The following is a 21,232-nucleotide window of genomic DNA, read 5'->3' as shown; positions in this document are numbered from 1 at the left end:
GGTGTGGAGGGTCCCGGCTACGGAACTAGCTCCTGCACCTTTCCCCGCACCCAAGCCACACAGCTTTTAATTGGGCCCAGGACTCCCTCCTGTCTGGATGTCACCCTGGGCAGAACTTTGAGAATCGAAGCTAAGGGGTGGTCAACACTCACCTAGGGGGTCACTGAGGACTTTGCTCAAGTCCACATTGACTTTTCCAGTCATGTGCCTTCACCTGTTCTTTATCTCAGGATCTGAGAAGCAGGAGCAAGGAACTCATGGAGAGATCCAGGAAGATATCTGACTGTGTTAAGAGACGACAGTCACAGTGACACGTGGAGCGAAGACACTTGCAGTAAAGTAAAATAACTTCACAACTATTGCATCAGAGCTGCAAGTGTGAGAGAACCTAAGCCTGTCTCAGAGTGCAGGGGACAAGAGAAAAGGAATGGTAAAATTACCACTGACATTTGAAATTTTGTTAAAAAGAATGCTACTGTTAATTGTATCACTTGAATGTATGCAGGTGTTTTTCTATGAGCATTCATAGGTTCACAAAACCCCACCAGCCACTCTTGCTCCCATCTGGTGTGGGCTTTCTCAAGCACAGTGCCCTTCCTGCTTGGGTGGGCCACGCTGCTGGTCCTCGCCTGGGGCCGGACTGCTACAGGACACTGAGTCCCCGAGGCACGACCTGGGATACATGACAGGAACATCTCTGCTCTTGGCTGAGGGCCTCCGTTTCCCCCTGCAGTGTAAGAATGCCGGTGACTCAGTTAGAAGCATGCATCCAAGCCATCCTTCCGTGTCATCACCATCTAGAAGCGGTGCCTGAATATTCTGAATTTCTGCAGAATGTTGTTTACAATCACCTTGAACAAGTGAGTGTGTGTCCTCTTTCAAGTGGAGGAATTACTGCCATTTTCCTGGAACTTACTCACCAGTAGTCCATCTGATTTTTCTGTGCTAGGATTCAGTATAGCCTGCTAATAACTCTGCAGTCAGATCTTGAAACCCTGATGAAGAGGATTATTTATTTTCTTTCCTTATATGATAGTATTTTACTTTCAAAATTCTGAGTTTTCTGTTCTTGGAGGAATTTTTTTGGGGTTTGGAGAAACAACTTTGCTCTTACCATCTTTGTGACCTGTTGCTATATGCATCTCACCTGTCTTCTGTCACTTGTGAGGCGGTTCCATTTGTGACCCTGTCCGGGTTATTCATGTTATAAAACATAAAATCTGTAAAAGTACAGAACCCTTTTACTCCGAAGACATTCCACAAATACTCCTTTAATCTGGGTGTGGTTTTAACAAGACACAAACATTAGAACATATACTTGCAGGTTGCCAGTGCAAAATCCCCAAATGAATAGTCTAGCTCAACATCTAAAATCTTTCTTATCTACCTTGGATATGTATGGATAAGTGAAGCAGTTTGCTAAGAACCCAAGACCAGGTTTAGGATACAGGCTGATGTAGCTCAGCGGGTCCTCCCAAGCTGATGCTCTGCCAGAGAGTGGGGTTGAGGGGAGAGGGCATGCCCTGCCCTCCATGAGCTGACAGTTTCATGGCAAACACCTTCACAAGGTGAAGAAATTGGGGTTTCTTCTATGAACAGTGGGTCTGAAAAGAGCCCAAAAAGCATGGGAGTGACACAATCCCATTTGTCTCAAGTAGGGGAGAGTGGCTGTGGGGCCACTTGGGAGACTCGTGAGTCCAGGTGGGCAGTGTTGGTGGCTTCCACTTGAGCGGTAGGATAGTGGGTAAAAGCGAACAGATTGAAGGCATGTTTAGATGGTAAAAAGAAAGATTTAAAGCTGTCTGTGAAGGTAGGATGGAGTAAGGCCCAGGTTTCTGGGTGGATTAATGAGTTAAATGATGGTCCTGCTGTGCTCTGAGGAGGGAAAGCTGCAGAGGGATTTCTGGGGGAAAACTGATGAGTTCAGCTGTGGGTAAAGTGAAAGGTTGTTAGATGTGTGGTCTGGGATCTCAGGTGAGAGCCAGTAGTGAGTAGGGAGAGGGGAGAGAGACTTTCAAATAATTTTATCTTGTGAACATACATATAAGGATGAGTAATGACACACTTAACCCCTCTATATTCTGTATTTAAAACCCAGTAACATTTTGTTATATTGGTTGCAGGGGTTCTTAATTTTTTAATACAAATAAAATAAATAGAAACAAAATAGTGGAGTTAATGAATATCTTAGAGTTGATGTGTGTCCTTGTATGTATTTTGATTTCTCATCTTTATAAACATAATCTACAAAAAGTTAACTTGCTTAGAATAAGAGTTAAACACAGGGACATGACACACTCTGTTGGGGGTTGAAGGTGATATCTTTGGCAAATTATATAGCCTCTTTTTGCCTTTGTTGCATCTTCTGTGAATGCCCCCGTGCCCCTCATCACAGCTGATTTCCTAGACTAGAAGTTGGGAGGGAGGCTGCTGAAGGGAGTAAGAGGTGGCAACTGCTAGGAACAAAGAAGACAAAGACAAAAACAGATTAAAGCCGAGAAACTGAGTCCTAATACCCTCAAAGGAAAAATAATCCCGCAGTGTTTTGAGCCACTTATCGTAAGGGAAACAAAATCACGTGGATCCAAATCTCTTGAGCATATGTATATTGTGGGTGGGAGGGTATCATCAGAAAAGGGTTGAGAAGAGGCTTTTTGGTTTCCCTTAACGTTTTCAGTAAGAATGGGGTGCAGAAGCAAAAACCACCCGCTACACAGTAGAAGGTGTTGTTTTGTGCGAAACTGACCAAAGTTTGGAAACCAGTCATCAGTGGTGCTGGGAAATGAAGAGGCTTCTGGATTGGGTGGGGCACTTGCTGTGACTTCCAGGTGACCTGCTGGCTGGGGTCTGTGAGGCGGGCAGTAGGTTTGCAGTGTGACCTGGGCATAATCCCTGGCTCTGAGGCTGCTGGTCTGACTAGCTGACCTGGGCAGATGCAGTCCTATTGGGGCATCTCGCGATGTGGCCTGGGACACCTGCCATGCTGAGGGCGAGAGGAGGGATCCCCTAAGGGGGTGTCCCTGTGAAGAGTAGAAACGTCCTCCTGAAGGGGAGGAAGAGCCTCTGAGCAGCGGGCCGGATGCACAGGCAAGAGCAGCCTGAGCACGGAGATTTCGGGGACCTGGAAGTCATAAAGTGGCCCGAACAGCCTTGTTCCTGAGAAACTGGAGGGAAAAGATGCTGCAAATGCAGGCTAATTTCAGACCCTGTGGTGGGTCATGAGTGATAGGAAAGAACTGGTCAGGCAGGCACGAAAGAACCCTGTGGTTGTCCCAGTTGGGGCGTCACACCAGAGGGAGGAGCAGAGTTATAGACTTTGTCACTTTTTATCTGTGTGACTTTGAACAATAACACCCCACCTCTCTCTATATATATCTTCATCTGTAAAGTGACAGAGTGACAACTCGTGTCATCAGAAGGCTTAGTTTAGCTCTGATCCTCATTGTCCAGTCCTGTCAGTGCTGCCCTGCAAGGTTCTGCAGTGGGTGCTCTTACCCTGAGATGGGAGGGCGTAGAAGGGCATTGTAGCACCCGAGGGAAGGAAGGGGTTGCTTTAAAAGCAGACATGTAGCCTCCTGCAGCTGCAGACCTACAGGCAGTTTGGTTTATGGTCGTGGAGAGGACTTTGGAGGTCTTAGCATCGTCTTAAGACTTGTTTTCCCTTGGGGTCCTGATTTGCCTTTGCAGATTAATGTTGAAGATTTGGGCTTCTGGCAAAGCTGTTTTCAGAGATGGGTATATATGTAACATATAGTATAAAATGAAAGGTTTTATTTAATATTTGGGACTTTGTAGCTGTAGGGAACAGCTCTGTTGGCCTGGTTTCCACGGAGGACACTAGCAGTCGTCAGAGCGTGCGGGAGGGCAGGCAGCCTGCAGTGCTGCTGCAGGGGTTCTCCCCAGCAGGACGCTCTGCTGAGTTGACTCTTCTCTGAGTTTGGTTGCCAGAGGAGCAGACAGCAAAGTAATGAGTTCTGGTGGGATTGTATAATGACAGGAAGAAAGAGGGAGCCGTAGTTCTTAGGGACTACTACACTCTTTTGGTTCCTGATCCAGTGTGTCCCATTACACAATTGATGAGTTGTGTCTATTCTGGGACTTGATTGAAATAAACGTGCAGCCTGAATATTAAGAGTTATGTTTTATTTGTCAGAAGGACTCGAGCCAGGATGACCGCCTCTCAGAACACTCTGAGGGACTGCTCGCAAGAGTAGGGGAGAAGCTAGGATTATATAGGAGCTTTACAACAAAGACCAGGTAGTCAGAACAATAAAACATTGCTTGTTATCTAAAGAAAGCCAGGTATCTCAAGTTCATGAATTTAATGCTTTTCAATATATGGGAGGAAGCCAACATTTGGGCTGACTGAATATATACTTTAGACAAGCACCTAGCTATCTAGGGCCAGTAATCTGTCCTTTCTTATTCTGAGTCTGCTCAGAGGGCACCATTGTGAATGGCTGCAGGCCTGTCTTCACTGGGGGGTGGCGGCAGCCGCTGATGACTTGTTTTCAGCATTCTTTGTTTAGTGACATGGTTGCAATATTTTCATTCAATTTGTAGTGTTTTCATTCACAGAAAATTATGGTATTACCCTGATTATGGATAATCTGGAAGCTTGGAATGGAACCGAGATGGAATTACTGCAGGTAACTTCTACTTTAATAAGCCATGTGTAAACATGAACACGGAGGAAGCATACAAAAGGATTCGGTGGTGAATGGGAAGGGTTTCTGCACGTTACAGGAGAAGGCAAGGCAGAATTCTTCTTCTTTGTGGGCAGGTATGTGAGTCCAACTTTCCTTTCTGAAGTGCTTTCTGAGAACTGTTTATGGTAATGAACCAACATTGACAAACGGTGACACACATTGCATTTAAGAGCTGGCTGGCTTCAACTTGGGTATTGGACAGGTGGAATTCATAGGCAGTGGTCAGGTGGATGGGACAGAGATGGAGCCCAGGCCTGGGCCCATATTCAGGTTGAAATCGCCATTTACTCACCATAGCGCCTTGGACTTGAATGTAACCTCTCTTAAACTGATGGTGAGTCTGTGAAATGGGCATGATAATATTCGTTACTTCCTGGGCTTGTTGTAAGTTCTGAAGATTATTATAGCACACATGAAGCACTTAACACACTGACACTTAGCAGTGTACACTTTGTTCGACCACCACGCTTGGTGTGTGTCAGAGCCTTAAAGGCAGCATGTGTCTGTTTAGGATGCACTGGTAGCCCCTTGGCTACTTTGTGAATTTGGTGATTTCCTTTAATACTTGTAACTCTGTGTGCCATGGGCAGTTATTTTTATGGACAGATGAGGAATCTCAGGGTAAAAAAGACTGTGTAATTTGCCCAAAGTCAGACCATAATTTTGTGTGCAGGGGCCTCGGTTCAGCATGGGCTCCTGGGCCTTCTGCTCTCTCCGTTCAGCACCAGAGCCAGATGTGGGCTCGGCTGTTTCCCAGCCCAGAATATCCGGCAGGCCACAAGACACACCTGGTCCTGTGCTGCTTGAGCAAAATCTCCGGAGGAGAGGCAGTTACAAAAGGGATAAACATAAAAACAGACGACAGCAAATTGTGATCAGCTCTGAGAAGGAAAGGAACACGTCTGGCCGTGCAGAGCTGGGAGCTTTCCCATCGGGGCTGCTCTGGGGGCGCTCATCTCAGCTAAACAAGCTGTGCTGCTGCACCAAGGCAGGAAGGCAGGGCGCGTGTGGCCAGGTAGACAGGGCCTCGTTGATCGTACTCATTCCCTATTAAGTGGCAGGTGTCACAGGCACTTAACTAATAAACAGATGTTGGCCAGAATCATCACGCATTTTGCTTGGTAGTTTTATTGGCGCCAACTTTGAGAGGAGGTCATTGAAGCTGGGGAGTTTGCTGCATGCCCGTGATTACCATGGAAATACCCCCACTGGTCTTTCAACCTAGACTGGTGTGGCTGTCATGTCGCAGCCCTGTGAATGGCATCGTGCAGCTTCTCCCAAGTGGCCCAAATGACTGACATGGATATGCTTAATTCGTAGGAAATGGTATGTGGCAATAAGAGAAAAAGGTAGTAAGAAATTGGAAAACTAGAAAATAACCAATTCTTCCCCTGCTGGGGGACCGTACCCTGTGTCTCTCACCCCACTCACTGCCTGTCACCTCCTCCCTGCCGACTCCGTGTTCAGAAGCCACTCTGAGCCTTTGAAGAACATTTTGCCTCATGACACTGTTGACTAGGACCTGCGACCTCTCTGTCCCTGGTTAACTCTCTCTTCAAAGCCATTTAAATTTCTTGCAGGCTCCTCCACTCAAATGTAAGAATAGCCCCTTTAAACTTCTTGATGCAGCTCCTTAATGAAGATCTTGGGAAGGAAACCTAGCCAAAACCTGGGAGGTATTCACAGAGTGAATGTAACCTGAGCATTTTTTGACGTTCAGAATCAGAGCGGTGGGAGACACAGGAAGGCCTTTTTAAGTTAGCAAGTGGAAAGAGAAAGGACTCAGGATGTTTGAGACTGAAACATCTCGGTCCCAGCCAGCAAGGCACCTGCGTTCAGGATGGTGTGTGGGGAGTGCAGAGTTCTCAAAAAGAAAGAAGTGGTGGGATGGCAGGGAGGACATTTAGGTACTTAACTGGGGAAGGAAAAAGTTGGCTGAACAATTCATGGTTGAACAAGAGGATTGTGACATGATGTGCTTGTATTTTGGAGAGAAGGGTTTTGTGGAGCCAGGCCTAAGGAGAAATCTCTCTGACTGGGGAGTCAGCACAACAAAAAAACACACAGAACCAGGCAGACCCCATGGCCCCTGATGGGGGAGAGGCTGCCCACCAATTGGAGACCTGGAGGCTGCTTCTGTCCCTTAGCTGGGGCCTCAGACCTCACTTCACATCCCAGTCCTGTTGATACAAGAAAAAATATGTGGGGCATGAGAAGGGCTGTGTCCCAGGCTTCCGTTGAGCCCCTGGGATGTGCCCCACCAGATTTTGTTCCTTGGCTTCATGCAGTAAAGAATTCAAGAACAAGCCAGTGTTGAGTAAAGGTAGATTTATTCAGAGAGATACATTGACAGGCATGAGAAACGTCACGAAGTATGGGGGTTTGATGCTCAGATTAAAAGTAGGCACACACTCCACAGAAATAGTGTGGGCCTTCTCCGAAGAGGTAGAGAGAGGGGTTCCTGGGATGTGGCTCTGTGTTGCTCCTTTTCTTGGGCTTCGTGGTTTCATATGCTAATAAGTAGAAGGACCAGCCTTAGGGCAAGGGGCTGGGATTCCAGGGAGTTGGCCATTTTCCACCCTTTGACCTTTTGTGGCTAGCCTTGTGACGGCCATGGTGCCTGGGGCCGTGTTATTCACCATGTTACTATTACAATGGGTGTATAATGAAGCTCAGGATCTACTAGAAGTTAAATCTCTTCATCCTGAGCCTCAAGACCTATTGGGGGTTGAATTCTTCACCATTTTGATGTTAATTGCTGTGGTCTTTCTTGAATGGCTTGCTCTGCCCCCTTCCATCCTGTCTCACTGTGATGACACAGAGAGAGCAAAGGCCGGGCCCTGCGTGTGTTCCTGCATTTAACAGCGGGAGATGTGGGGTGGGCTGAGGATGACTCTGAGTGGTGAGAAATATGTTTCAGATTTTCCCACATGAGACATGGGGACCTGCCAGCAGCCATTGCAGATTTATCTCACGGGCATTATCGCTTGTGTTGTTACGGAAACAACAGGCCAGCCAAGAAATAAGCAGCACTCAGAGGGTGGGAGTACTGAGATTTATTATGCCAGCGGGCTCAGAGGGGCTTCTGTTCCCAAGCCCTGAGCACATCCAAGACGTGCACATGAGGTTTTATAGGGTTAATTACAAGTATGGGGCTTTTAGCCAATAAGGCTCGAACAACAAAAAGCAAGGAATCAGTACACTGAAGCTTATCAATTTGGAACAGATCACGTTACTGACAATTGTTGACCTTGGATTTACGAGTTAGCTTGTTAGCCCAGTAAACTGACACTGAACTTCAGATTTACGAGTTAGCCCAGCAAAACTTAGATCAGTAAACCGACACTTATCACACTTAGATTTGTGACTTAGCTTGTTAGCCCAGCTGGGGTTTTTGTTCACAGTGTCACTCATCTTTTCTATTTTCCTTTTATTTTTAAAGTATTTAATCCAAATTTAATATCAGGATTTTTTTGGAAAGAAATTTCTCTTTTTCTTTTCTTTGGGGCTCTTTTGGGGGGTAGGTAATTAGGTATATTTATCTGTTAGTGGAGGCCCTGGGGCTTGAACCCAGGACCCTGTTCACACTAAGCACACGCTCTACCACCTGCCCCATCATCTTTTTCTTTTTGCTTTAGCTGCCAAGAATCTTACAGCTGAATTTCTAGTCAGCCTTTAACACTTGCCCTGACTTCATGGAATCCATTTTTATGAGTTTACCTCCCCCTGGTTTCATTTAAGTATTGAATCTCCATTTTCTCTTCACTCTCAGTTTTGCCTTTTTGTTGTTATGGTTGTTAAGCTGTGTTTAAAAAATTGTTTAATTTCTCTTTTAGCAGGAGGCTGAAGTAAATAAATATGTAAACAAACATCACACTTAAATGCTTTTATATATTCTAAGCTGTTTAGTAGTTAATTAAAAACCAAATTGAATATTAAAGGGATAACATTTTTAAATTATTTTTTAATTTTTTATAAAGACATAGCTGATTTAAAATATATGTTTCAGGTGTACAATAGATGCTCCATTTATAGTTACTGTAAAACATTGTCTGTATTCCCTGTGTTGTAAGATACATCCCTCTAGATTGTTTACATTACATGTTGCAGTTTGTATAAGAAAGTTGGGTAACGCAGAGTCTGGAACGTGGCTGTGTATGACTCAGGTTCACGCTCACCCTGCCTGTCAGAGCTCAGGCCTTCACTCCTTTCTGCAGGGGAGCGAGTGGAGGCAGCTCTCATCAGCGCTGTCACCACCCTCTGAGTGGCAGTGACAGCAGTGACTGTGTGTGGACGTGCAAATTGTTTTTCCAAGAGCTTTATATGCGTTTCTGCATTTAATAATTAAAGCCCTCCTGTGAGGAAGCGTTTTAAGTTTTTAATGCATAATACATTTTATTTTGATATTGATAGATTTCAAACCTCTGGAAAATTTACAGTAGTACAATAAACTCTTAGATACAGTTCACCTTAAAGGGCACTATTTGCCCTTTTGTGACGGGCTTATTTTAGCATAAATTTTCAAAGTTCATTCATATTGTAGCCTGAATCAGTACATTATTCTTTTTGTTTGATAATATCCTTTTCCTTTTTTTTCGTTTTTGGTCTATTTAAAAATATTTTCATTGAAGTCTAGTCAGTTTATAGTGTTGCATCAGTTTCTTGTGTACAGCACAAAACTTCAGTTAAATAGGAACATACCTGCATTCATTTTCATATTCTTTTTAAACATAAGTTACTATAAGTTATTAAATATATTCTCCTGTGCTATACAGTATATACTTGCTGTTTATTGTATACATACTCAGCATCTGCAAATCTTGAACTCCCAATTTATTCACTCCACACCCTCTCCCCTCTGGTAACCATAGTTTGGTTTCTATGTCTCTGTGTCTGTTTCTGTTCTGTAGATAAGTTTATCTTTTTGTTCCTTTGTTTTTTTTTTTTTTGTTTGTTTTAGATTCCACATGTGAGCGATCTCATATGGTATTTTTCTTTCTCTTTCTGGCTTATTTCACTTAGAATGTCATTCTCCTGGTCCATTCATATTGCTGCAAATGGCATTATTTTATTATTATTTTATTGCTGAATAGTAGTCTATTGGACATATATACTACAACCTCTTTATCCAGTCGTCTGTCAGTGGACATTTAGGTTGTTTCCATGTCTTGATATTGTAAATAATGCTGCTGTGAACATTGGGGTGAAACTGTCTTTTTGAATTACGTTTCCTTTCGGATATATGCCCTGGAGTGGGATTGCTGTGTCATCTGGGCCCCCAAGGTTTTGTCTTTTGAGGAACCTCTATACAGTTTTCCACAATGGCTCCACCAAACTGCATTCCCACCACAGTGTAGGAGTGTTCCCAATTCTCCACAGCCTCTCCAGCATTTAGTGTCTATGAACTTCTGAATGATGGCTATTCTGACTGGTGAAAGGTGATACTTGTTTGCAGTTTTGATTTGCATTTCTCTGATAATGATATTGAGCATTTTTTCATGTGCCTATTGGCCATTTGTATGTCTTCATTGGAGAAATGTTTCTTTAGGTCTTCTGCCCATTTTTGGATTGAATTGTTTGTTTTTCTTTTTTATCAAGTGTAAAAGCTGTTTACATATTCTGGGAATTAAGCCCTTGTCACTTTCATTTAATGCAACTATTTTCTCCCACTCCATAGGTTGTCTTTTTGCTTTAATTTTTGTTTTCTTTTCTGTGCAAAAGCTTGTAAGTTTAATTAGAACCCACTTGTATATTTTTGCTTGTATTTCTATTGCTTGAGTAGACTGCTCTTGGAAAATATTGTTGAGATATATGTCAGATGTTTTGCCTATGTCTTCTTCTAAGAGGTTTATAGTGTCTTGTCTACAATTTTTAGTCTTTAAGCCATTTTGAATTCATTTTTTTTGTATGTTGTGAGGGGGTAGTCTAACTTCATTGATTTACATGCAGCTGTGCAGTTTTCCCTGCACCATTTGCTGAAGAGGCTGTCTTTGCTCAATTGTATGTTCTCACCTCCTTTGTCAAAGATTCAATTACCAAAAGTTTGTGGGACTATTCTTGGTAATTTTGTTTATCCATTCATTGATGGATGGATATTTTTAGTGACTTTTAGCTACTCTGAATGATACTGCTATGAATATTGATGTGCAAGTTTTTGTGAGAATACATTTCCATTCTGTTGGCTGTACAGTTGGCCCACCATATCTGTAGTTTCCACTTCATGGATCCAGATGGCTGATTGCAAAGGGACTTGATCATCCTTGGATTATGGTATCCAGGGTGGGGGTTCCTGAAACCAACCCCCCGAGGACACTGAAGGATGACTCTACATGTAGGAGTGGAATTGCTCAGCCACATAACTCTAACCTTTTGAGGAAACATCGGGCTCTTCCAAAGAAGCTGCACCATTGCCCCTTTCCAACGGCTGCATATTGAGGGTATCCATTTCTCTGCCTCCTGATTGACACTTGTTATTGTCCATGTTTTGATTATAACCATCCTAGTGAGTTTAAAATGAGATCTCATTTTGATTTTGATTTCCCTAGTGATGCTGACCATCTTTTCAGATGCTTATTGGCCAATTGTGTATCTATTTAAATCCTTGGCAAATTAAAAAATTGGGTCGATTTTCTTTGTATTGTTCAGTTGTAAGCATTTGTTTTATATCCTGGATACTAGTCTCTTATTAGATATATGCTTTGCAAGATTTTTCTCCTATTCTGCAGATTGTCATTTCACTTTAATTTTTTTAAACATTAAAACAATTTCTTTATAGGGGAGGTAATTAGATTTATTCATTTTGTTTTTCTTCCTTAGCACGCACTCTATCATTTGAGCTACCCCTTTCCCCTTTCATTTCACACTCTTGATGTTGTCCTTTGTAACAAATGATTTTAATTTGATGAAGTCCATTTTATCTATTTTGTTTTATCACTTGTGCTCTTGGTATTGTATCTAGGAAGCCATAGCCTATCCTATGACCACAAAGATTCATACTATGTCTTCTTTTAGAAAGTTCATATATTTAGTTTTTACGTTTCTGTCTGTGATCCATTTTGAATTAATATTTGTTATATAAAATACGGGGTCCAGATTCCAGATTCATTCTTTTGCCTTCAGATACCCAGGTGTCTCTGCTCCATTTGTTGGATAGACTATACTTTCAATGGAGTGTTGTTGGCACAGTTCTGGAAAACTGACTGTAAATGTAAGTTTCCCCCCAGGAGTTTTTATTGTGTCTCATAGATTTCTGCATCCAAACTTATGACAGAAGCATAATGACTTGAGTGCTATAGATTTGCTGTAACCTTTGAGTGAGTCCTCCAAATTTGCTCTTCTTTTTCAAGATTGTTTTGGCTGACCTGGGTCCCTTGCTTTCAATATGAATTTTGGGATCAGTTTTTCAATTTTTGCAAAGAAGTCAGCTGGAATTTTGATAGGGATTCCATTAAATATGTAGATTACTTTGGGAAGTCTTAACATTTTTAACAATATTTTCTACCATTGCATGATCATGGGATGCCTTCCATATATGAAGATATTTTAAAATTTTTTTGGTGATACTTCAAAATATTCAATGTACAAATCTTGTAAACTTTTGTTAAATGTATCTCTCATTTTATTTTTTATGCAGTTGTAAATGGAACGGCTTAGCTTCATAAGGGTGGGACTATATATATCAATTTATTTATTTCTAGGATTCCTACATAGCAAATACACTAGGTTTATATTTGCTACATTGATCTATCCACAATTCTTCCCACCCCCGTGTCATAAGAAACCAAGACCCAGCTTAAGCCATCTGAACACCTATGTGGAAGTGAGAAATGAGACCTTTGGGTGGGGTTTGTGTAGATGATACTGAGATCTTATTCAGGATGGCTTCATCTTAATTTCTTTTAAACAATCCTTTCAGAGTACATAGTCAGATACATTAGGAAAATGCTGTTTTGATGTGCGGAGGAGCTAAGACTATAATTTTCAAGTCATTTCTAGTGAGAGTGTTGTACTTGAAACATAATTTGCATCAATCTTTGAAGATTTATGTTTCAGGAGCTTTGAGTAAATAATACCTGTCTTTATTCAATAACTACAACTAAATGCTCAAGCAACATGTAAGAGTTTGAGCAAACTGCTCCCGCCCCGTAGTGCTGGTTGGTTGCAGCTGTAACTGGAGTCAGCGCTTACCTCGCCCAGTACACTTGTGCTGATCTGCTCAAAACAGTTCGTCCAACAGTTTGTCGGTAGTCTTTTAGACAAAGCCATAAAGCATTGATTTAAGGTTGCTGGAATGTAATCTATTCTTATTAATATTAAGTAAGCACATATTGAGTACTTACTGTATGTTGGGAATTGTCCCTCAGCCTCACATGAATATTACTTCTAATAAAACCTCTCATATTTCCCTGTTATTTGCACTTTACAGATAAGGAGACTGAGGATTAGGTCTTCTCTCTTTTGGGGGGAGCTCATTATCAATGATGGGAAGTTGTAAGGAAAAAGATATTGATTCATCCAGAGAAAATATTTTTCTGAGATTCAGTATTGAAGAAGGTAACCACTGAAGAGGGTGATCATTGTTTGAGTGAGACGAGCCCCGGGTTGTACGGAGTCAGCATCCCTGTCCTGGACGCTGCACGTGTAGAGCTGCGTGGTGGGTGAGGCGGCGCGGCCGCGCAGGGAAAGCGGATGCCGGGCCGTTGGGCTGTGCTCAGGCCCGGTGGGGCTTTCTCCTAAGAGCAGTGGACCGTCATTGACAGATTTTAAGTAGGCTAGTGCGATGCTCTCGTAGATCACTTTTGTCTTGTAGAATGCTTAGAAACATTTAGAAGGCTCGGCAGGAGGTGATGTGATGAGTCAGAGTAGGGTGGCTGCGAGGTGTAGCAGTGTTCAATTTTCAAGTGATTTTCAGTCCCAGGTTTGTGGCTCAGTAGCCGTGTCACTTTGGATGACACACCCAAGGAAGTGAAACAATTTATCTAATCAATAGAAGCAGTGATGTACCGAACTCCCAGGACTGCTGTGTAGATCCAGTGAGATAACGTGTGCACAGTGTGCAGCATGGTCCCCAGCACAGAGTCAGTGCTGAGGGAGTGCCAGTGAGTACCTGGTAGGACAGGTGTGGGTGGTGGATCTCGTTGACTGAGGAAATTTGCCCCTGAAGGAGGGGTCTTGTCACATCTGTGAGTGATTGGCCTGAGCTGGGAGAGGCAGGGAGACCTTGCCCCCGACCAAGGGCCCTGGGCAGGATGGCTATGGGAGGAACACCGTGAAGTTAGCTCTTTGCAGGTGGAGTTGGAGGTGCCCTTGAGACATCTAAGTGCAGTGTCACAATCACAGAAGTGGTCTGGTCCCGGGCTGTGCATTTTCCTGCTGAGATATTGATCTCTGAACGCGAAGACATACTTTACAGGACAAGTGAATAGTAGTATCATCTCTCATCAAAGCTCACATCTCTTTATTCATCACTCACTTTGCTAATTGGGTACTTACAGAACACACTTCACTGTCCTCCCCTGGGCTCAGGCTCCACAGAAAAGAGCTGGTGAGTCTCCCTCTTTTCCAGAAGAAGACACACTTAGCTGGTAGACTTCTATACCTCGCCAGACTTAGAATTTTAGGTTGTTGATTTAATTCTATTTTCTGTTGGTCATCTCCTGACAGGAGAGACGTTTTACCTCATGGTCAGGTTTCAATTAGCTGTTACTGAGAATTGCTGGTCTGATCCATAGTGTATTTATTCTATTAACTTTGTAGAGTACTTATCATTTTTCTGTCTTTGCTCTTTAATTTTGTTTGCCCCTTCAATTTTCTATCTTATTTGGGACCTTATTTTATTTTTTAATTAAAAAATGTCTATTAGCAGTTAACAAAACAAAAGCAAAGAAAAAATGCACATGACAGCTAAATTTAGAAAATATCTTGTGTGTTTTCTGTCTCAGCAATGGAGGGTTCTAGAAACTCGTGAAAAGCTTCATTACATAAGTTCCTTTAAATTCTGATTAAGAAATAAAACCTTCCTTCCTCATCTTTCAAGCTGCACAGCTAATTGTCAAGAAAGTGAGGGGAAATTCTCAGAAGCCAAGACAAACCAGAAAGCAGGGATTCTGGGAGATACGTGAGCCTTAGAAGCCCTGGGGTGCCGGTTGGCTCCTGAACTGAGTTTCAGTTGCCCTGGCAGGAGGGCAGGAGGTGAGCCTGTGGCCTCTCACACTGGGAGTTGGATGGCTGTTCTTATATAAGGCCAAGCACATCCTGAGAATCCTGCTTTATAAAAGGTTGAATTAGAAAGAAAAGAATAAAAGCATTCCTCAAGGCAAGGAAGTAAGGAAAGTAAAATTTTTTGGAAGCGGGAAAAAATAACATATCCAAAGTAAGGATTTAGTTTAAAGCTGTTCTGGCATGAGAGTGACCACAAACCCATGGCAGAAAATCACAGCTCCTCCCGGAAAGAGAAGGTGTGTTTTGAATGAATCAGTGGACAGCCATTCTGAAAAAGGCCTCCAGAGTCTTCTGGATCAAGATACTGGACTCAAACACCTCCCTTCCATGGTCTCATTTAAATAACCAGAAAGGTTTTAAAGGAAAGAAGCCATAATCATAGTTCTATTTATTGACATTACTTTATGCTAGGAATTCAAAGGTGACTATGGAGTTGTCTCCTCTTTTATGGACCTTACTTTCTATTTGACATAGTTGGGGAACTTGGTGGAGGGTGGTGTTAGTATGTTGCAATTAACCAGGAGAGGAGTTTAAGAAAGCAGTGAAGGGTTGGTGACATTTTTCGCTGAGGACAGTCCTGTTCAGTTGGCTTGTAATTACAGGCTCGTTGAGTTGTCACCGGAGGGAATTAATCTTAAGGAATTTGGACTTAGCTCAGGCCTCTTCAGAATGGACAAGTGAACCTGGAGAAAGACAGTCAAATCTGTGCAGACATTGAAGTTCACTTCAACATGTGGTATCCATGAGCCAAAGATAGGACTAGTAGGCAGCACTTCTTGAGGACAGAGGAGTGGTTTTTAAGGTTCTTCAAGAATGAATCCCAAGGTACCGGGATGGCCAGTTGTCAAACTGTGACTTTGCTCTTTGGACGGTGTATCCACCAAGGGTATTGGCCGTTTATAAGTTTCCATTTCTCCTTAATACATGTCAGGTTATGAGGACGTGGGCATAAACGTTTCACACCTTGTCAAGGTGACTTTGGGTACCTGCCTAGAATCATGGGCACAGTTGCGGCTGCGTCATACATCTTGCCGCACATCCCGCTCCCCGGCTCCGTGATCACGGCAGAGTGGTTCCTTATTGAGCTGTCCATCTCCTCTGTGACATCGTAACCAAACAAAAGATTGGAGAGTATTAGCTTGGCTTTTTTCTTTTCTAACATTCCCTTCAAATTATGATGACTGATAGTGGACCCAATTACGTTTGCAGATGATTTACAAGTAGGGCTGTCAGTACAAACCTTGTAATCCCCGCTGTGTGATCTAGAGAAGAAAGTTACACTCTTTCCAAATTGTTTTGATGCACTTATGTGGGAAAATGATGTATGTTTGAATATGTATTTCCTCTCTTACTCATCATGGCTAGAGATGAATATTTGTAGACATGGAATGAGTACTCTGTATTTGAACTGTATGGTCCCCTAAATTCTCCCCAGCTTTTTAAAGTCATCACTGGAGTGCTACCTCCAGAGTGCCGCAAAGCATCCAACACTGCCTGCTCTTCGGACACTGTAAGTTTCCAAGTTGGAGAAGGCTGCTGGCTGGTGAGGCATTCTCTCGCACATCTCTGGTTGGGTGATGTGAGCTGAGAACACAAGAATTGGCAGACAGTAACTAACCACGATCACGTCCATTTCTGGAACACTCATGGAGGATTTTACACCTATGCTAGTGGAATACGTTATTTCATTTAGTTTTCCCAAAAATCATAATTAGATTTTATCACCTGTATTAAAAAGGAAACTGTCAAAGCGAGTGACGTGCAGACTTTGGACTGGAACACGGGTCTTTCTGATCCCTGTCTCTGTTCCCTCCCCGGCCTATCCTTGCAAATGACCAGGAGACTCTTCCTCAGTCTTGAGTTTCCCTCTGATGTTACCGCTCTCTTTGTTTCTAAGAGAGGAAAACAAGTCTAAACTTACTTTCCAGTTGGAAATGGAATGGAGAGTTAACGTTGGAAGCCGGGAGAATCTGTCCTGTGATGAAGTGGTCTCCGAGCCACTTCCACTGGGATGTCACATCACTGTCTGGGCCCCTTGCTCAGCCTGTGCACAGGTGACAGCGCAGTTGTGCCGAGCAGTCCTCCCGGACAGGGCAGTGGGTTGGAAATGAGTTTGGGGATTTGGTTTCATTACACAAGTTCCTGAGGGCCTTGACCTGGCACTTCGAGTGGGAGCATTCCCTGTCCCACAGACTGTGCTCTGGGCCCGTGCAGACCTGACGTGGCCTCAGCCTGAGTCTCAGGGCCCGTGGTGATGAGGAGCATTTTAGCCCAGGGTCTGCCGGAGGCTCTGAGACTACTGGGCTGTGGGACTTTGTCCAGGATGATAATAATTCCTCCCCGAGTTTCAGATTTCCTTGCCTGTGAGCCGGGGTAGTAGTTGTTTCTGAGATGATTGTAATGATTCAGTAATGGGCGCAGCGTGTGCTGACAGGTAGCTGGGTGCTTTAGGAGCAGAAGTCGCAGTCACTCTGTCAGCCTCTCCCTGTGCGCTCTGTGCTTTGAGAAGTTGTGTGTTTGGTGAAAGTCCCGCCCAGACCCTAGGGTCTAGATGAACTGTTGTTCCTTTACTTTCCCTTCCTTTTCCTCTTTCCCTTCTCTGTGTCCCATGTTTAGGTAGCAGATTCCTCTATTTCAGGGAATACGGGCTTTTCTAGTAAAGGGACAGGTGGAATGCGGAGAGGTGGGGCCCAGAGGGGGTCTGGAGTGTCTGCACAGTGCTGCTTCCCTGCGTTTCTGCATCCGGTCCCATCAGTGCACTAAGTCAGCCTTCCTCTTCCTTCCTGTGTCATCGGGTCTCTGTTTTAAGGGAAAACCATTTTTATGGGTCTTTTTTCACTTACGTGTTTCATTCAGATGCTTGTTGCTTTTCTCCCTGTGCTTCAGCGTTCCGAGGAGAAAATTCAGCCGTGCAGCATCCTCTCCGAGCTCTACGAGTTGATCGGCTTCCACTGCAAGTCCACCTTCTTCAAGCGGGTGGCCCCCGTGCGGCACGCGGCCCCCGGCATCCCGGAGCCTGGCGGGAAGGCCTGCTCCCGACTCCTCCTGCAGACGCTTCCTGGCTACAGTCTGTCACTGGACTTGCAGGACTTCAGCAAATGTGTTGGAACTAAAACATTGCTTCAGCCCCATTAACCATGCCTGGTTTGGGCCCTGCTGTCCTGCCTCATCAGGGTGAATCTTGATTCATTTAGAACAGGGCTCAGCAGACTTTTCCTTTCAAGGGCTTGGGGGTAAATATTTCAGGGTCTGAAAACCTCCTGATCTCTGGTGCAGCTGCTCAGCTCTACTGTTCAGATGCCAGAACAGCCAGATAGTCCACACACCCATAGAGCTTTATTAACAGCGGTGGCTGGGGCTGGATTGGGTGTATGAACTGCAGTTTGCCCCCACAGCCTCCTCAATATTGACACCTGCACCAGAGTGTACATTTGTGACAATGGGTGAACCTACACTGACATGTCATCATCACCCATAGCCCATAGTTGACACTAGGATTTACACATTGTGTTGTGCACTCTGTGGGTTTGGACAGATGTACAATGACATGTATCCACCATCACAGCATCATACAGAGTCGTCTGTCTTAGTGACCTTAAAATGCTCCATGCTGCACCTCATTCATTGCTCTTTCCCCTCTAGCCTCTGGCAGCCACTGATCTTTCAGTCTCTGTGTTTTTCCCTTTCCCAGAACACCATACAGTTGGAATCAGACAGTTGCTGAAACTTCCCAGATTGGCTTCTTTCACTTGGTAATATGCATTTAAGGTTCCTCCATGTCTTTCCATTCCTTGATAACTCATTTCATTTTAGCACCAAATAATAGTCCATTTTCTGGCGGGACCACAGTTTATTTATCCATTCACCTACTGAAGAAGAGCTTAGTTGCTTCTGAATCCTGTTGAGTATGAATAAAGCTGCTATTAACATCTGTATGCAGATTTGTGTGTGAACATAAGTTTCCATTTCATCGAGTAAACACCAAGGAGCACAGTTGCCGGATCATATGTTAGAATTACGTCTAGCTCTGTAAAAAATTGCCAGACCGTCTTCCAAAGTACCTGGGCCATTTTTCATTCCCACCAACAATGCATTATAATTTCTGGTGCTCCACATCCTCACCAGCATTCGGTGCTGTCAGTGTTCTGCATTTTGGCAGTTCTGACAGGTGTGCAGTGGTATCTCGCTGTTTCAGTCTGCATCCCCTTGATGACAGGTGCTGTGGAGTATCTTTCCAAAGGCTTCTTTGGCATCCAGATTTCTTCTTTGATGAGGTGTGTGTTCAGGCATTTTGCTCATTTTTAATCAGGTTATTCATCCTTCTTGTTGAGTGTAAAGAAATTTTGGTATATTCTGGATTTCAGCCCTTTATCAGTGTGTCCCTGCCCTTCACCTTCAGTGCCAGAGTTGTCCTTTGGGTCTCAGTGGAGTGTCAGATCTTCAAAGAGATTCCCTGTCTTCCCTCAGCCTAAATACTGTCCTTGTATTTTTCACTTTCATTGACTCATTTTGTTCTTTTTAAATAGCATTTCCCATAATTTGTAAGTATATTAAAGACAAAAGGGCAATGATTGAACACCGCCTGCCCCACCAGGCTGTGTGCCCTGTGAGAGCAGAGGCCCTGTCCCCACTCACCGTTTCCCATGACAGCACATGGCACATGTCCATGTAAAAGTGTGTAACGTGGGGCCAAACCTGATGAGCAGCTATGACGACATGTGTTGTCTACCATTTATTGAGTAGACTTTGTTTCTGATCTTAATTATTAAATCATATGAATGAAACTTGGTTGTTTTGAAAAATAAAACAACAAAGCACACCTCAATGTGATTGGTAATTTCTACTTAGATTTCTGACCGAGGAGGGGATGTTCACCATCATTTTGTGGAGGAGGTTGGGAAGGTAAAGTAAGAGAGTGAGATCAAATAAAGTAAAAATGATAACAGTCAGTTGGCTTTATTTTCACTGAAATAAAAGTTATTTTAAACCCTATCTCAGCTGTTGTTCTGTTGTTTTAAACATTTCTCATAGAATTAAATGGAAGCCCACTAAACCCTGAAAGGGAAACTGTGTGCTCAGGTCCTGAAAATTGTTTATGTCTATTTCTTGAGATACAAATTTCCCTGCTGGTTACAGAAATTCGAGGCGGGAACACAACAGTGCACTGCATGTGTCTGCCGGCTTCACGGGCTGCTCAGTGTCAATTTCATTTTCTTGGGTTGCAGTTTAGGACGGATTTCCATGAGAAATATTGCTCAGCATTTTCCTGAATGAAGGATTGAATTTTCCACAGGAAATATTATGAAAGAGAGTGACAAGGCACAAGGGTTTCCCATAAAGGAATAGTTGATGTAATAAACTCTCACTATGGTGAATATTTTTAATAAAAGCCAGTTGAAAATTTTATCACTAGGTCAAAAGGCACAAATCCGTCTGAAGAAAAAAGATACAAATTTTATAGAAGAAGAGGTTTGAATCAAGTAGAAATTATGATTTCTACACTATTTGCTGTAAGAAATTATAATCAGTCTTATCATAATTGCCGGTGGTAGGAAGTGGATCATTATTTATTTATTAAAAAAAAATCCACAAGGTGCTACTTGCCCCATTCTTGATGCGGCAGTCCTGTGGTTAGTTAAGTTGGGACATTTAGGAAACTTAGCTAGGTTTTCCACACATTGATTTCAGCCACTTTATCTTTACTACAATCTCTTCTTTTGTGTCGGCATATGGTCCATACATATATATGGGGAGGAACAACCTCCAACTCGGTTTTACAGTGCAAACCGCAGGAACTTCAAACCGGCACTAGGAAACAGACTGAGAAACCAGAGTAAGGGTTTCCCCTGCAACCCGATCCCTTTTTGCTGGATGAACGAACGTCTCTCCACATGCTCAGTTCTGAGAGTTAAGTGTGTGTGAAAGCCGTCCTTCACCTAGCTTGAAGGGAACACAAAGTTTCTTTTCAGTTGCCAACTCCACTCCATACATATATATGGGGAGGTACAAGCTCCAACTCGGTTTTACAGTGAAAACGGCAGGAACTTCAAACAGGCACTAGGAAACAGACTGAGAAACCAGAGTAAGGGTTTCTCCTGCAACCCGTTCCCTTTGTGCTGGATGAACGAACGTCTCTCCACATGCTCAGTTCTGAGAGATAAGTGTGTGTGAAAGCCGTCCTTCACCTAGCTTGAAGGGAACACAAAGTTTCTTTTCAGTTGCCAACTCCACTCCATACATATATATGGGGAGGTACAAGCTCCAACTCGGTTTTACCGTGAAAACGGCAGGCACTTCAAACC

General features: G+C 43.4%; 1 protein-coding gene across 1 annotated transcript in view; it reads left to right on the top strand.

Moving 5' to 3' along the window:
- LOC140693515 (trafficking protein particle complex subunit 9-like) overlaps nucleotides 1-18,081 on the top strand; it is a 170,837-nt gene extending 152,756 nt beyond the window's left edge. The window contains exons 11-14 of the mRNA XM_072957335.1: nucleotides 231-430; nucleotides 734-860; nucleotides 4,564-4,649; nucleotides 17,817-18,081. The gene's annotated coding sequence lies outside the window, so the exon portion shown is untranslated. The remainder of the gene's footprint in view (nucleotides 1-230; nucleotides 431-733; nucleotides 861-4,563; nucleotides 4,650-17,816) is intronic.
- Nucleotides 18,082-21,232: the final 3,151 nt, after the last annotated feature.

This window comes from Vicugna pacos, unplaced genomic scaffold, assembly GCF_048564905.1.
Source record: "Vicugna pacos unplaced genomic scaffold, VicPac4 scaffold_19, whole genome shotgun sequence".
Lineage (NCBI taxonomy): Eukaryota > Metazoa > Chordata > Mammalia > Artiodactyla > Camelidae > Vicugna > Vicugna pacos.
The sequence above is the reverse complement of the archived record's forward strand: the minus strand, read 5'-3'. Positions and strand labels throughout refer to the sequence as shown.